Below are 17,287 nucleotides of genomic sequence, written 5' to 3'. Positions count from 1 at the left end.
GAATGAAATATTTCCCTACTCTAACTGGCACATCCTCTAAGATACCCATAGGCTTCTTCAAAGATCTATCAGCCATTTGCAAGGTCATATTAGTGATATGTAGTTGACCCATATTTAACTTTTTGCAAATTGAATATGGCATGACACTAACACTAGCTCCCAAATCGCAATGGGCTTATCAATAGCTATACTACCAATATGATAAGGAATAGAAAAACTCCCTGGATCCTTTAGCTTTGGTGGCCAGTAAACTTGTAGTGCGGCTGCACACTCTTGAGTGAATGCTACCGTCTCAACTTCATCAAAATACCGCTTCTTTGATAAGATTTTTTTCAAAAATTTAGCATACACCTGAACTTGAGTGACCAATTCAGTAAATGGCACACTCACTTGAAGATTATTCACTATCTCCATGAACCTCCCGAACTGTTGTTGAAGCTTAGATTTCTGTAATCGGTGTGGAAAAGGTAGTTGAATTTTAATTGGCTCGGCTTCTTTTGCTTTGGTAGTTGGTTTAGAAGCACCGTCGTTAGTTATAGGGTGTATTCGATCGAGTCCAGTAGTCACTCGATTGAGGATCCTATTTTCTTCCAATGCCGTAGCTGAAACTCTCGAAAACTCATACTCTGGGGGGTGCCTCGATCGAGCCCGTATTGTACTCGATCGAGCACTTGTGGTACTCGATCGAGCCCGTGCTTACTCGATCGAGGAACCAAGCTGTTCATCATTTTTCCGCTTTTCTTCTTGTCCCTTGTTTGATCTTTGCTAAATTATTTCTCATCGTCACTCAACTCGAGATTACCCAATCCCTTAGGATGCATGTAAGGAACCTTATCTTCAACAATGGGAACATCCGGACTTTGATAAGTGGTACCGCTCCTCAAAGAAATAGCATTAACTTATTTATGTGCTTGTTTACCTTGAGGAGGAAGATTGCCGAACTATTTTGAAGGATTATTAGCCGCCATTTGAGCAGCTTGAGTATCCAACATCTTGTTGTGAGCTATTAGTTCGGAAATATGAGCCATTTGCATTTGTTGAATCATCAAACTTTGTTGCAATAGAGCCTTCATCTCTCCCATCTCATTACTTGGAGCTTGAGGAGGAGGTTGCATCTATTGAAAAACTCCTTGATTTGTCGAACAAAGTTTTCTTGTGGTTGATTTCCACGATTTGGAGGAATGATATAGGCATTATGCTGCGGGGCTTGAGCAAATACATTCTGACTCCTTTCAGAGAAGAAGTTAGAATAGGGAGTACCTTGCTTGAAAGACTGGAACGCATGTACCTGTTCAATGGTACTCATACACTTGGCCACAGTGTGGACATCTATCCCACATCTCTCACATGACACTTCTTGATTAATCATATGAACCGTTTCTTGCTTATTACCTAAAGACTGAGATGTCTTCAATTCAGCTATTTGAGTAGTTAAGGCCTCCAGCTGTGCCGCAATAACATTGTCTGAACCACTTCCTCTCTTGCTACCTCTGGGGTTACCATACTCCGCAGTGTGAGTAGCTATCTAATCAATCAACTTCCAAGCATTACCGTCATTAGTATTATCTTGGAATCTCCCATTGGCTACGGAATTAAGCAAAGCTCTGTGATCGTCATACAACCCGTTGTAAAACTGGTTGCAAAGAAACCAAATCTGGAAGCCATGATGAGGGACGGATCGAACTATTCTTTTGAAATGAACCCATGCTTCATTAAGGTCTTCGGTAGGACCTTGTTTAAAACTCGGGATCTGGCTTCTAAGAGCATTAGTCTTATGCGGTGGAAAATACCTCTTGTAGAATGCAAAAGCTAGTGAAGTCCAGTTAGTGATTGCGTCGGTCTCCATATCCAACTCACGTAGCCATTCTGCTGCATCATCTCTCAAAGAGAAAGGAAAAAGAGTCTGTTTGACTTGATCTTGAGTCACCCCAGCTGTCAAAGGAATATAACAACAATATGTAACAAATTTCTCCACGTGTTTGGCGGGGTCCTCTCCAGCTTTTCCTCCAAATAGATTTCGCTCCACCAGGCTTATATAAGACGGTTTAATCTCAAAGTTCCCTTTATCAGTGGTAGGGAGCTTAAAGCCTTTAGGAATAGAGTCAATGGTGGGTTCGGAATGACTTGTCAAGGTCGGCATTGTAATACCCGTCCTTTTAGAGACCCGTTGACCGTCGTTGACTGACTTTAGACACCTATCTAGACCTTCGGAAACCTTATGAGCTAACCTTGTGATACGTGCATTTTATATAGTCTTTTTAGCCTATTTTATGCACGCATCTCTATGCTTTTACCGTGGTTTTATGCTACGAAATGCCCCGAATATGCTACTTTGGGTTATTTTGTCTTATTTGCAGGAATGAACCCGAAAGGAGTGAAAACAAGCCTAAAACATGTCCTTACGCATGAATTTAGGAGATGAGTTGAATTTGGAGCGGTAATGAAGCTATTTTGAGATGCGCATTGGAGTAAGGAAGTTAGGCGAGCCAAGAGAGTGCTTCAATTTGCTAGTTCCTGCTTGTAAGAGCCATATCTCGAGTTCTACAACATATATTCAGGTGATTCCAATTGGAGATGAAAGTTTGTCCTTTTAGCTTTCCAATGACACCGGAATCACCCTGTTTGACCAAGTAACGAAGAAATGGCAGCCGTTTGAAGTTCAGTGCGCGAAGCAGGAATTACGCGCTGAGAAGTGCTCGATCGAGAACTATTTCTATTCGATCGAGAGCCCATTTGCTCGATCGAGAGCCACTTCTTCTCGATCGAGTGGTTTTAGGATGAATAAGTACTCGATCGACTATTTTTCCTTTCGATCGACCAGTTCCATTTATGCCTTTGCTCGATCGAGTGATTTAGTTACTCGATCGAGTGGATTTTGCTTTGACGGTGGGCTTTTAGTTATTTTCCGTCATTAGGTTTAATTATACTCCTATTTTCTTATAAATAGGAGTTAGGATGTCATTTGTAATCATCCAAGGATCACGTTGCTCTTCCCCTTTTCTCTATACACTGTTACTTTTATTCCTGTTCATTTCCGGATCTCTTTAATTCAGTAATTCTTTCTTCCTTTCTCTCTTTTTATTTAATGGTTATTATTCCCTCTCCCTCTTTATTTATTGCTCTTATTAATTCTATGTCTAGCTAAATTCCCCGTAGTATGTTAGGATTAGGGAAGCCGTGGTAGCATGTTTTAATTGTATTAAATAGATTAGCCCTGCGATAAGAATTGTATTAGGCAATTTAATTGTTATCCGGTCGAATGAATGCATGCAGGAGACCATAAATCTAGTTAACCCCGACCTAGATCGAAAGATTGGAAGGGAAGGCTTGCTTAATTACAATAGGGTATTGCAGTGAGGGCGAAAGTTAAGCTGTTTACGCTCTAGGGCGGTTTAAGGACCGAAAGGTGACGACCATAGCTCTTCTTATCAATAGTCTAATCGCCTTAGTATTCCCGATAGTATAAGATCTGATAGCTGCCACGGTGGACCGACTCTTAGCATACTACCCTTCTCCTATTGTTAATTTTTCTTATTCATTTCCCTCGCTTAGTCTCTAGTTAGTTAAATCAAATCAAACCCCCATTTCTGTGACACCCTGACAGACCGAATTAAACAGATAGATAGCAACTTAGCCTCCCTGTGGAGATCGACCCTACTTACCGCTGACTTCTGTTAGTAGTAACTTAGGTATTTATTTTTGGTACAAAACGACAAGATCAAATTTTGGCGCCGTTGTTGGGTGAGGCGACGCTTTTTATCCTTTTTTATTTTGTTTGCCCTTTCGCCTCAAGGGAAGACTAAGTACCTTGAGGTCTGTTTCTTATCTTTTTCTTTAGTCTTTGTTTTGATAGGCCTACAGGTTTATTAGACAGGCTACTGAGGGAGATTATCGAAGGGAAGGCTTGAGTACCTTCGATCCCTCTTGCCAAGATGACATCTGTCTCCCGACTAATTGCTCAGTTTGAAGCCCAAGCTGAGAAACCTGCTAGTTGGGAAAGGAAGAAATCTTGGGGATGTGGTCTTCTTGAGCACAATGCAGGTATGTAGTTGTGCCGCCTCATCCACCCCATCAATGGCCACCGCAACAAGATCCTCGTGATACACTGAAAAAAGAAATCGCGGAGCTGAAATCCTTAATTCTAGAATATGATAGATATATGGATGCTCAAGTCACCGAGCTGCGATGCAAAATTGCTCGGTTAACGGTGGGTTGAATGATCGGAAACCAGAAGAGGTGTACTTGACCAAGAGCGGTTTTTCCCACGAAGAACCCACGTTGCCGATCTTTGAAAATGATTTCTATATTTCGGATGAAGAATTTCTATCGTATTTCCGAGTGTATGCGAGGATATCAGACAGTCAGGAAAGAAAGTCCTCGATCGAGTAATATCTCTTCTCGATCGAGTGACATGCAGGAGGATAGTTCTCGATCGAGTGATTTTGTTACTCGATCGAGTGAGATCGGGAGGAAAGTGGTCGATCGAGTGATTATTCTGCTCGATCGACTGAATTGGCCATTGGGAGCTTTAATTCGTCACTTGGGTTCATATTGGATGACGAGTTTGACGATGATGAAGGTTACGGTGAACCTCCCTTATTCACGGTAAGTCGGATACACTTGAAGCTGCGATTTACGGGGTGGATTCCACCGAGGAGGTTGATGAAGAAGCAGTTGAGACGGTAATTGCTCCTAGCACGGATGAGGTAATCCATTCCTTTGTCGATAATTAATTCCGTCGTTGAGAGCGACCAACCCGAGGTAGTAAGCGATAATTTCATTATTGTTTGTTTTAACAAAGATATTGCCTCGTTTAATTTGTGCTCCTTCTTTTAATGCTACACCCTCTCATATGTGGACGCATAATTTAACGAATTTTCACCGTCCTTATCATTTCAAGTTTGCTAATCTGAATCGGGACCCTTATATATTGACAATTGCTCCCGCGCTCCTTTATTATGTGGATAAATTTAGGAGCTCACATAGGAAATTTGTTAGACTCAAACGGTTGTTTAATTTCATTTCCTATTTCTTGATTCCACTTTGGTGCTACTTATGCTGTTGTGTAGCACATGCGCAGCTATTTGACAGGTTGCTGCGCGCTTTGAGTTGTTTTGATTGTGATTAGTTTGAGTGGCTCGAAGAAAAGAAGGTTGAGCTGGGACCTGACTGAAGCTAGCGCTACCCGGGAGGCAACCCGACGATTTATTTCTGCATTTTTATTTACTTTAAGTTGTAATAAATGGTTTTATTACCATAGACTATCTCAGTTTACTTGTCTAGTTAGTTTATGGGCTGTTTACATTGCGTTTTTGCAGGAAATACAATGAGAATTGCTCGATCGAGTAGTTTTTCTACTCGATCGAGCACCTTTGCTGAGGGATTCATTCGATCGAGTAATTAATCCACTCGATCGACCACCTGCAGAAAGAAAACCACTCGATCGACCACAGCACCATTCGATCGAGCAGTTTTTGGATGCCCACTCACTCGATCGACCACTGTTGGACGGATATCGAGTGTATTTGACTTTAATTAGCTTCCTGAGATGGTTTTCCGGGCCCTTAGCAACCTCCCATGTTCAGGGTCGGTTTGGGGAGGTCCCCTTATTCGCGCATTTTGTGAGTTTTTCCGTATTTACTCTTTTCTTCCTTTAGTTTGCATTTCCTTTCCATGTTTTGGTACAATGGGGGCATTGTACAGTTTGGTTTGGGGAGGTTATGCATCCATATCTGTGTCTGCATCTTGTTTTTATTGCATTTCTGTTATCATATTTAATTTATGTTGGCATTGTTGTTTATTTCCGTTAAAATTCAAAAAATTCCCTAAAAATTGAAAAATTGTTAAAAATTCAAAAAATTTCACGTTTAATTTAGCATATAGGTTGAGTCGGAACGGTGGATTTCAGTGATGAAATTGCACTATAATTGTCTTTTTGCTTAAGCCTTGCATGAACTGTTATCTTTTAGCTTTGTCTTTTGCATAATCTACGAGTTAATGTTAAATTTAGCTGAACATATAGACTTGACCTGAAATTTTGGCAACCTACTTATAAATTCTAAGATTTAGAGCCGTATAAACTGGTGTCAATTGTGACCAGTTTCATGTAGGATTGTGAGTAGTTACTCCTTGCATAACATGTATCATCAATTTGCACGTATATGAAATTCAATTGCTTTTTGCCTACATACATTCGGGTTAGTGGTTGGTGTCACATGCAGGGAGGTGCCTACAATTTCCCTTTCTTTCATTTTTACCCATTTAACTCCACATTAGCCAAATTTGCCTGTTGACCCTTAACTACATTCCAAATTTAGCCTGCCTGGTCAAGCTAGTTTAGATTGTTTTTGCGGTATATTGTCTATGGTATCAAGTTTGGCTTATATCTATTGTTTTGGAGTTGGTATTTATGAAGAAAAGGAGGAAAATAGAAGAAAAAAAAAAGAGTTGAAAAAAAAAACGTGAAAAAGAAAAAAAAAAGAAGAAAAAAAAAGAAAGTTGAAAAAAAAAAGTTGAAGAAGAAAAGAAGAAACCGAAAAAAAATAGAAAAAGAAAGGAAAAATTTGAAAAAAGATGTTGTTTGGTTGTTGACGGTAAATGCTCCTATGCTTTATTTATATCATTTGAGGAGTATTTTCAGTTCGGTTTGGTGAGTTTTGTGCCAAATGAAGGGCATGTGCTTAATTCATAATTGAGTAAGAATGGATGTTGTCATATGGTTTGTTTAGGTACTAGCTTGATCACCTATACCTCCACATTCTCATAAATGTTTTGCCTTTTCTTACCCATTGCCTCACTTTACCATATTTTTGTAAGCCCTCGGCTGTGACAGGACCTTGTTTGGTTGGAATGTGTGTACGGTAGCTAGAATTGTCTATCATATTAGTTGCATGCATGTTTATGTGGGTCGTAGTCTAGGTGAGCGACTATTTTCCTTTCTCTCTTACATATATATGTTCACCCTTTGCTTCATGAGAGAAAGAGTGATCCGTGAGAGTCCATTATTAAAGGTTTTGCAAGGTCGACGGTTCAGCTTTATTTATAAACATCTTATAACTCGTCTGCATTTGACTGTTTAGCTATAAGTGTTAGTTTGCTTGCATTAAATTGGATTAAGTGGGCATTTGTAGCTAGCTCTGAGTTATCTTTTTCCGTTCCTTTAGTTGCATTTTAGTTTACTCGGGGACGAGTAAAGGTTTGGTTTGGGGAGATTTGATACGTGCATTTTATATAGTCTTTTTAGCCTATTTTATGCACGCATCTCTATGCTTTTACCGTGGTTTTATGCTACGAAATGCCCCGAATATGCTACTTTGGGTTATTTTGTCTTATTTGCAGGAATGAACCCGAAAGGAGTGAAAACAAGCCTAAAACATGTCCTTACGCATGCATTTAGGAGATGAGTTGAATTTGGAGCGGTAATGAAGTTATTTTGAGATGCGCATTGGAGTAAGGAAGTTAGGCGAGCCAAGAGAGTGCTTCAATTTGCTAGTTCCTGCTTGTAAGAGCCATATCTCGATTTCTACAACAGATATTCAGGTGATTCCAATTGGAGATGAAATTTTGTCCTTTTAGCTTTCCAATGCCACCGGAATCACCCTGTTTGACCAAGTAACGAAGAAATGGCAGCCGTTTGAAGTTCAGTGCGCGAAGCGGAATTTACGCGCTGAGAAGTGCTCGATCGAGAACTATTTCTATTCGATCGAGAGCCCATTTGCTCGATCGAGAGCCACTTCTTCTCGATCGAGTGGTTTTAGGATGAATAAGTACTCGATCGACTATTTTTCCTTTCGATCGACCAGTTCCTTTTATGCCTTTGCTCGATCGAGTGATTTAGTTACTCGATCGAGTGGATTTTGCTGACGGGCTGGGCTTTTTAGTTATTTTCCGTCATTAGGTTTAATTATAATCCTATTTTCTTATAAATAGGAGTTAGGATGTCATTTGTAATCATCCAAGGATCACGTTGCTCTTCCCCTTTTCTCTATACACTGTTACTTTTATTCCTGTTCATTTCCGGATCTCTTTAATTCAGTAATTCTTTCTTCCTTTCTCTCTTTTTATTTAATGGTTATTATTCCCTCTCCCTCTTTATTTATTGCTCTTATTAATTCTATGTCTAGCTAATTCCCGTAGTATGTTAGGATTAGGGAAGCCGTGGTAGCAATGCTTTAATTGTATTAAATAGATTAGCCCTGCGATAAGAATTGTATTAGGCAATTTAATTGTTATCCGGTCGAATGAATGCATGCAGAAGACCATAAATCTAGTTAACCCCGACCTAGATCGAAAGATTGGAAGGGAAGGCTTGCTTAATTACAATAGGGTATTGCGGTGAGGGGCGAAAGTTAAGTCATTTTACGCTCTAGGGCGGTTTAAGGACCGAAAGGTGACGACCATAGCTCTTCTTATCAATAGTCTAATCGCCTTAGTATTCTCGATAGTATAAGATCTGATAGCTGCCACGGTGGACCGACTCTTAGCATACTACCCTTCTCCTATTGTTAATTTTTCTTATTCATTTCCCTCGCTTAGTCTCTAGTTAGTTAAATCAAATCAAACCCCCATTTCTGTGACACCCTGACAGACCGAATTAAACAGATAGATAGCAACTTAGCCTCCCTGTGGAGATCGACCCTACTTACCGCTGACTTCTGTTAGTAGTAACTTAGGTATTTATTTTTGGTACAAAACGACAGTATCACCTTGTGATGTTATAACCGTTTCAGTTCTGGTAACTCGATCTAGCGGAGGCTACTCGATCGAGTAGCTTAGTCACTCGATCGAGAAGAGGCCACTCGACCGAGTAAGTTGCTTACTCGATCGAGTAACGGGGGTTTAGCGAGGAAATATAAATCGTGATATCGTGAAACCCAAATCATTTCATTACCTTTTCTCCTAAACTTAGATGCCGTCATATCCTTTCTTCTTCACCATGATTCATCTCTTTGGAGCATTTGAGACTGGAGATGTCTTGGGGATGGGAAGCTTGAGTCGGATAACGGTCTTTTCACCGGAATGCTATGTATAGGTATGTCATCATCATCATCATCATCATCATCATCATCATCATCATCGTCGTCGTCGTCGTCTTCCTTGGTTTCGGTTGTGATTATGGTAGTAGTAATAGATGGTTATACTGTTTTTTATAGGTGGTTATGGTGGTTGCTTGTTGTCTTATGGTCGTGTGTGGAAATCGCTGTGGTTTGCTAGAGGGAGGTTTTGCTACTCAGTATTGTTGGTTGTTTAGTATGTCGATTGTATTGTCTAATTGGTTTTGGTATCGTTGTTGGTAGTATGGATTGGTTGTAGTTGGTTGTTGTTGTTTATTTGTCTGTGGTTCGCGAGGTGCGCCCTCGGCTGAGTGGAGTCACTTGCGGGAGTGGCTTAACGCCCTTGATTCACCCTCTGTAGGACCCGCCACAGGAGGGGATGTACACATTAAGGAACATGGGTTATCGCTCGGGATTGATGAGCGGGGATTAGATGGGTACGGATGTGGTCCCCCACTGGCGGCGTGGATTACCGGTTGCGATTGGTAATCTGGTAGGACTGGACCTTCGGGCATTCAGAGGTGTGTGGGTGATTGGAGGAGGTGGTGTATGTTTGTTGCTGTGTCTTGCTGTGTCTTGCTGTGTCTGCTTTTGTATATTCCTTCAGTTACTGACCTTGTGTGGTGTTGTTGTATTGTCTTCTTGTGTTGTGTCTGCCGTGATCCACTATGGTGAGCAGTCGGTCTTATTAGGTTGATATCTGGATCATAGCTGGGTGTTTGGAGGGACGAGTCTACCATGAGTCATGGCAAAGATAATTTCACATAGTCGATAGATGTCACGAGTTATATCTTTTGTGTTGTCTAATCACTTTTAATTTAATATAATCGTTCTTTTATCGACATTTGATTATTATTGTTCCTCAGGAAACCGAGATGGTAACGTCTTTATCTGCTAGGGAAGGTCATGTTAAGGCTTCTTGGTAAATGAGGGTGTTACAAAGTGGTATTAGAGCGACGATTTTGGAACCTGTAACTAATGAGCCTAATGAACGTAGCGAGTCTACTAAAATGAACCCGGTGTATATATGTTGGGAGCCCCGGAAGTTGCTTGATTTTGGGTGAGAAGGTGCCCCCATTTCAAAATTATGGCCCCAATATGCTTAAGCCAGCTACCTTGTATGGGATATTGAGTCGGGAATTGTGTGGATAGTTGTGTATGATATATAGATTAGATATAGCTGTGATGGAGTCTATAGTAATGCCTAGTGCGTGCAAATAGTAATGATGAATCGTGAAGGGTTATGAAGGGTTGGAAGTGTGTGTGTGTGTGTGTGTGTGTGTGTATGTGTGTGTGTGTGTGTGTGTGTGTGTGTGTGTGTGTGTGTGTGTGTGTGTGTGTGTGTGTGTATGCGTGTGTGTGTGTGTGTGTGGATGTAATAGAGATGGTGAATGTGCTACGAGTTGCATACGAGAATTTGATAATGTGATGGTGATAATGAGCTGTGAATCTTTATATGGGTTCTAGTTAGTGTAAATTGACATGTAATGTAGTGGAATTTAATGGATGAATGTTGTTGCGTGCTCATGTGAATCGGCATAGTTATGTGAGATATCTTGTTATAGAACTGTTGCGATATATTAAAACTTTGAGCAAACATGAGTAGTAAGTGGTAACTATATTGCTAAATGGATGCTTAGTATAGTGCAATCACATGTTGAACGATTGAATTTGCATATGCTTAAGTGAACGTAGAATAATGTGCTATTGTACATTCATGTGAATTGAAGCAAGTCATAATGAATCGTTTTGTATAATGTTTGATATAGGATGGAGTAATATGAGTAATGTTCGGATAAGATAGTTATGTTGCATTTGAGTTAGTATTGATGGATCGTAATTGGATGAAATAATCAGTGACGAGTTCCAAATGTACCTTGGACTCGGCGCGAGTTATTTTGCAGGAACCGTTAACCGAACTCGTAACTTTTGACCTTGTTCCTAACCTTATTCGACCGAGTACGAGTGCCTACACGACCGAGTAGACCTTACTCGATCTAGTTATAGGGTTATTAGATCGAAAACGTTGGGACTGCCAGCAAAAACTCGATCGAGTAGCTCCAACTCGATCGAGGAGAGGCCACTCGATCGAGTACCCGAGTTACTCGATCGAGTAAGTGCTACAGTACCCGTATTATAGCGGGATTCCTATGCTTTCCCTAATTCATTCGTTCTTCTATTTCTTTTTGGGCAAACCCTAAATCTCTAAAAATACTCATTCTCTTAAAGTTCTTGGTGGAGATTGTGCCTAATCCTCTTGTTTTCTCCTTGTTAATCCATTCTACCCAATTGCAAATCATTCAAGGTGAGAATGCTACTCTTTCTCTATGTTTTAATCAACTAGAAACATATAACAGTGTTAGTTTTTTGAAAAATTCGATTTATACTCATAGATTTTTGTTTATAGTTGTTGTATTTTGGTAAAATTGCTTTAGTTTGTTGATTATTGATGCTAGAAGTTGCAAAATCAAACTAATTAGGGAGTACATATGGACCGAAATTTCTAGAGTTTGGGTTACAAATTAAATTTTTGTTTGTCTTTTGAGTATAAAGAAGGGAAAATAGAGTAAAGTATGTTGTTAGTATCATGTATGGTGGTGATTTTGACTAATTTTACCCAAAACTTTGTCTTAAAATTCCGTCTTAAAAGTGCCCAAAACTGAAATTCGCCCCAAATTTCTATGATAATTACCTTTTTGTGAAGCTATTTTGAGGGGGTTAATACCCGAAATTTCTGATTATTGTTGAAATTTCGTGTTTTGAAAGTCATAAGACCGTGTTTTATGAGATATGGGAGTAACATGTTTTGGGAAATTGTTGGTCGTTTTGTGAAAACTAATTTAAATTGTTGTCTCTTTACTAATGAGTATGCTTTTAAAAGTTCATTTTATTCAAGTAAGTGTCCGTTTTGTGTGCCTAAATATATGTTGAAACAGATGCCAAGAGCCGCAGCTGCGACCCGGCAGAATAAGAGAGCATGGCCCTCTGAACCCGAGGTGGGGGAGGGGAGTCAGGGACCCACTATTCCACCCGTTCCCGAGTACCCTACCGTTATCTTTGCTAACTTTGAGCAAAGAGATGCTTTTATTGAGTTGCAGAAGCGCCGGATGAAACCTACACGATGTATAGACACTACAATCCTTGAGGACTTGAAAATAAAGACAGATGTGAGGCATATATTTGAGATATTGGGTTTGGCGGGGTTGTACCGACTTAGGAAGCACTCTTACCCCCTTCTTGACTCTGGAGTTTATGAGCTTCTTTTTGTATGATGCAGCGGCTAAAAACGTGCAGTTTCGTCTTATGAACACCCGTTTTCTTTTGTCTATGGACCAGTTTGCTTCTCACCTGGGACTTGCTCGACCTGAGAAGGGATCTCTTAGAGACATCTCAACTGAGTGTGGGGCTAGTATTTATATGCCCTATTTCACTGTTAAGGCCGCTCCTACTTCGAGTAACATGTTGATTAATGATGTTCAACATGTCACTTTGAAGATCTTCCTTCGAGCTTTGACCTGTCTGTTGTACGATAGGAAGGATGTGAGTAAGCTGAACTCACATGAGATTATGTTGTTGGTCGCCTATCTCAACCCCACCCGAGCCCCGAGAGTCTCCTTTAGTGCCCCGGCTATAGTTTGTGCTAGCTTGGCTTTGATGGGCATCTCTTCATCCCGGTACTTGATTTGTGGTGCCACTTCCACACGGTTAGCTGAGCGGTTGACTACCTTTGAGGCCTCTTCGGCCCTTACACCTATGGTCTTAACTGTGCCTACTTTGGGCTGAGACTACTTCATCGACCAAAAATGGTTGAGGACTTTGGAGGGTGGTGGGTTAGCCTGGAGAGTATGGGGTATGAGTTGGATGAGACTGCCTGACCCCGAGCATCTTCCTATGACTGAGCCTCTAACGGCGGCGGTGGTTGTATCGGACTCCGATGACGATGAGGAGACCCCTGCCCGGCAAACCTACCTCATTGATGATGGTATTTTGGAGGTGATGCCAGTGTCGACCAAGGGGGATCAGACTAGACCTGAGGATCAGCAGCCTAGAGTGGGGAGGGGTCCTAGACGGGTGAGAGAAAGGGTTGCAGAAACTCAGTCAGAGCAACCCATGCCTCCACAGTACCAGTACCCGAGTTACCCATCTTCCTTCAGTCCCGCGATGCAGGTGAGTGAGCTCATCGAGAGGGTATCCGCCACGTTGACGCTCCGGAACCTTCACGAGATGGCGTATGTGCAGGGCATCGGGACCAACGCGACTCAACCGGTGTGGTGGAGGGGTGTCGGGGATGATAGTGGAGTCTTCCACTCCTTTTGTGTAGATAGGGCTACATGGGGAGAGCCTAGGAGTTACCCTTTCGGTTGCTTGGCACCATGGCGAGTCGGATCAGACTTGGGGACTGGAGCTACCACAGGCGAGCGTACAGCTGGAGCAGGCACATCCGGAGGAGGAGGTAGAGATGAGGAGATAGAGGAGCCGGGTTTAGAGTGATGTTGTTTCTTGTTGTTATATATCCGTTTTCATGGATTCTTAGTTGGTAGTTGCTTGTTTTGTTGATACTTTGGATATACTTCGTTTTGTACTTGGCTATAAGGTCGTATTTTGTTGGATTTTGAAACTCGCTATGCAGGTGGATGATGTCGGAGATGAAACTCCGGCAATAGTTATGTTTCCTTGGATTTGACAACATGTTGTTAGAGTAACTTGACCTGTGGTTACTCGATCGAGTGCCCCTCACTCGGTCGAGTAACAGTGTATGTAGATTGGAAGTGCTTACTGGATTCGACATACTCGATCGAGTAGCTGTCGAACTCGATCGATTAGCGTCAACTCGATTGAGTTGCTCCTTAGCTCGATCGAGTGCCTCTGTTTATCGTAGGTTTCATTATAAATTGTTATGGTCATTATGCATATATATACTTTGTTGATAGTAAGCTCCATTGTCATTGTTGGTAATCATGTCATCATGTTTCAAATACGGTTTATACATTATAAGTATGGTTTCATTATTTTCGCCCTTTTGGACGCTTAATTGAATTGCTTGAAGTACAATGTTAAATGGTGGTTATAGTTTCTTGTTGCGGTCTTGAATTAACAATTTGTCGTGTCGAGTACACATGTTTGCGTAATGTCACTTAAGGAGTTTCTCGGTGTTCATGTATAATAGTTGGGTGATGGAACATTTCACTTAAGTAATTGTGTTCTCTACATTTAATATGGCTTTCAATATGAAAACATTCTATTTATGTAATGTCAATGAAGTACCATAAACGTTGTTAGTCTCAACGTATAATACAATTATTTCATAATGTTAGTATTGACTGAAATTATCGTCTCGTGTAATGTGTATAGTTCGTCTTGAAGGTGAACTTCGGGGACGAAGTTCCTTTTTAAAAGGGGAAGAGTAATGTCGCGTGAGGAAATGACAAATTATGACAACCTTATTACATTTTGAGTAGTTGTTTTGAGTAATTGTTGGTAATTGTAGGAATTCATTGTACTGTTGTATTTCATTTCCAAGTTGATTAGCCGTTTTGTTAAGCAAGTTGTTAAGTAATTGAATCGTTACATTGTTGAGTAATATAAATGATTTAAAGAAGTAATACTAATGTCGTGGAATTAATTTAAGATGACCGTTAACTTGCTTCTTGTATAAGTGCTGGATGATTTACTACATTTTGGTGACTAGTAATTAATTGTTGTTGATGATTAAGTGTTGGATGAGTAAACGGAATAGTTGTATCAGGTAGTTAATGTATGAGGTAGGTGATGTGACCATAATTGGCGCATATTTAGCCCCCGAATTAGCCTTGTTTCCATGCTTTTTAGTGCTTATTTGAGTCATTTCTTATCTTTAGTTCTTTGTTTTGCATATTCTTTGAGATTTTGATCCCTTGGTAGGAAAGGAGTAAGAATCTTGCATTTTCATGGCAAAACGAGACTAAATTGATCGAATTCAATGACCAAGCATCAAGGAGAGACAAGATTAGAAGGCCTTTATACATATCATAGTAGAAGAGCAATGTTGAGGAAAGATCCTTGAGTCCCCAAGGAAATCCCCAAGGAATTTATGAAGAAAAGGGAAGAAAAGAAGAAGTTACTATCTTTGTGACGACAATCCGAGCGGATTGTCAACAATCCGCCCGTCCAGCCCCTGCACAATCCGAGCGTCCCGTGCCTGAATCCGCTCGGATTCCCCCTCAACAATCTGTCCGAATTCCTCAGAATCCGCTCGGATTCCACCGCCCAAATCCGTCCGTCCCGACCTTATTCCGCCCGGATTTCTTCACAGCACGGATTGTCTTCTTCAAGCTACGAAAAGAGAAGCCCTTCTCTCGGAAAATACCAGTCCTCCTTGCTCAACTTAAAAGTGTAATTACTAGTTTAGCCCTTAGTTAACCCTAATGCATCCTCCCTAATTTTCACTATAAATACCCCATTAGGCTAATTAGAGGAGCATGTTCTTCTTATCAATAATTAGTGTAGTTAATATCAATCAAATCTCTCTTAAATATTGTAATCAAGTATTAATCAAGTTTTAATCCAAGTTTTAGTTCTTTAATCTCTCTTTTGTTCATCCTTTATTTTGGGTAATTGAAGATTATTTGGGTTATTATTGGGAGATTGACAACCTCTCAATCTAGCATTCAAGTACTTCTATTATTCTTGCTTTATTATTGGAATCATTAGTAGGTATAATCTCTTAATCCCTTTTTAATTATTGTTAATTACTTTCATTTATTCATCATGTTTCATATTGTTAGTATGATTGACAACCTTGCTAGCATGATCAACATGATAATGAGTGAGTAGTCTCTTAGCTAGGGTTAATGGGTGATTAGGGGAAACCAACATGGGGAATGATTCATGCTTAAATTAATATGCTTTCATGTTTTATTTGCTTGCTTGTTTTGATCTCAACTCATGCACATGTTATATTTGATGAAATGCTAAGCCTATGAATCCTTGCATTTACTATCATCTCCTATCTTTTCAATGAGACTTGTAAGACATAACCCAACTCGAGTCTCATTAGACCATGCATGTTGTTGAGTAGGGAAGATTAAGTCGACTTGTAGGTGTTGTACAATCTAATCGATTCGGCTCCGGGACCCAAACTTTCCTAGGATTGTAAGATATAACCCAACTCAATCCATCACAACAATAATTGCTTGCTTATAATTTGAGAACATGTTTGTATTATCATATCCCATGATTCCCCTATGATCCCATGACACCCTAGTGCCTTCAATCAATTGTTTACACCCCTTTTTATTCATCTTGCTTGTTTATTTTCATTGTTATTCTAGTTTAGTAACCTTCTACATCAACCCAATTTGTGACACCCCTTAGACACCACTAGTTACAATAGAAATCTCATTTCAACTCCCGTCCCTTGGGATCCGACCTTTACTTGCCTCTTTACTAATTGTAGAGTTGCTTGTTAAGCTATAAATTGTGTTTTGATTCGACCGTGACCAACGACCACATCTCAATTTGTGAACACTTAGCGGGATCGCATCAAAAATGGCGCCGTTGCCGGGGACGGTGTTTTTTTGATTTAGATTTCTTTTTATTGTTATTAGTTGTGTCTTTCTTCACCTTGAGGAAGTAAAACTCCTCAAGGTTTGTTCTAATTGTTTTTGAGTTGTTTGATATTTTGCATGTCTAGAAGGTTACAAAGTGATTTGTTACCTTTTGACCGTGAAATCGAAAGAACCTTGACGAACAATAGGAGACTTGTTAGGAGGAATTTGAGAGGTGTTGGTGAAGTTGTTCAACCCACTAGTGAGTTTGTCAATCCTTTCGCAATAGAAGGAGAAGAAAACCCATTACACAATACCCCACAAAATCCACCTACAATGCCAAAATTCTCGTCACACTCCGTACCCACCGAGGAGAATCTACCAAATGGTACTCCTACACCGCAACATCTCACCGGAAATTTTATTGCCAAGTCCGCCTTCATCCAACTAGTTGAGAGGAGCCAATTTGGGGGGATGCCTAGTGAGGATCCTCATTCTCATATGGAAACCTTTTGCGATTATTGTGATGCTATCTCTCAAACGGGCGTGACTCAAGACCAAATTAGATGGGTCTTATTTCCTTTTTCCTTAATCGGCACCGCAAAGCAATGGTTGAAGGGCCTTGATAAGGCCACCCTTGGAATAGATTCTTGGAAGAAGTTGGCTCTAGCTTTCTACAAAAAATTCTACCCACCGGAAAAGACCAAC

The 17,287-nt window shown here is 40.5% G+C and overlaps 1 non-coding gene across 1 annotated transcript; it reads left to right on the top strand.

The window, feature by feature from the left end:
- Positions 1-1,658: 1,658 nt before the first annotated feature.
- LOC141625481 (small nucleolar RNA R71) lies at positions 1,659-1,765 on the top strand. The gene has a single exon (XR_012535259.1). It is a non-coding gene; the product is annotated as a small nucleolar RNA R71 (small nucleolar RNA).
- Positions 1,766-17,287: the final 15,522 nt, after the last annotated feature.

The sequence above is a fragment of the Silene latifolia genome, chromosome X (genome assembly GCF_048544455.1).
Source record: "Silene latifolia isolate original U9 population chromosome X, ASM4854445v1, whole genome shotgun sequence".
Taxonomy (NCBI): Eukaryota; Viridiplantae; Streptophyta; class Magnoliopsida; order Caryophyllales; family Caryophyllaceae; genus Silene; species Silene latifolia.
The sequence above is the reverse complement of the archived record's forward strand: the minus strand, read 5'-3'. Positions and strand labels throughout refer to the sequence as shown.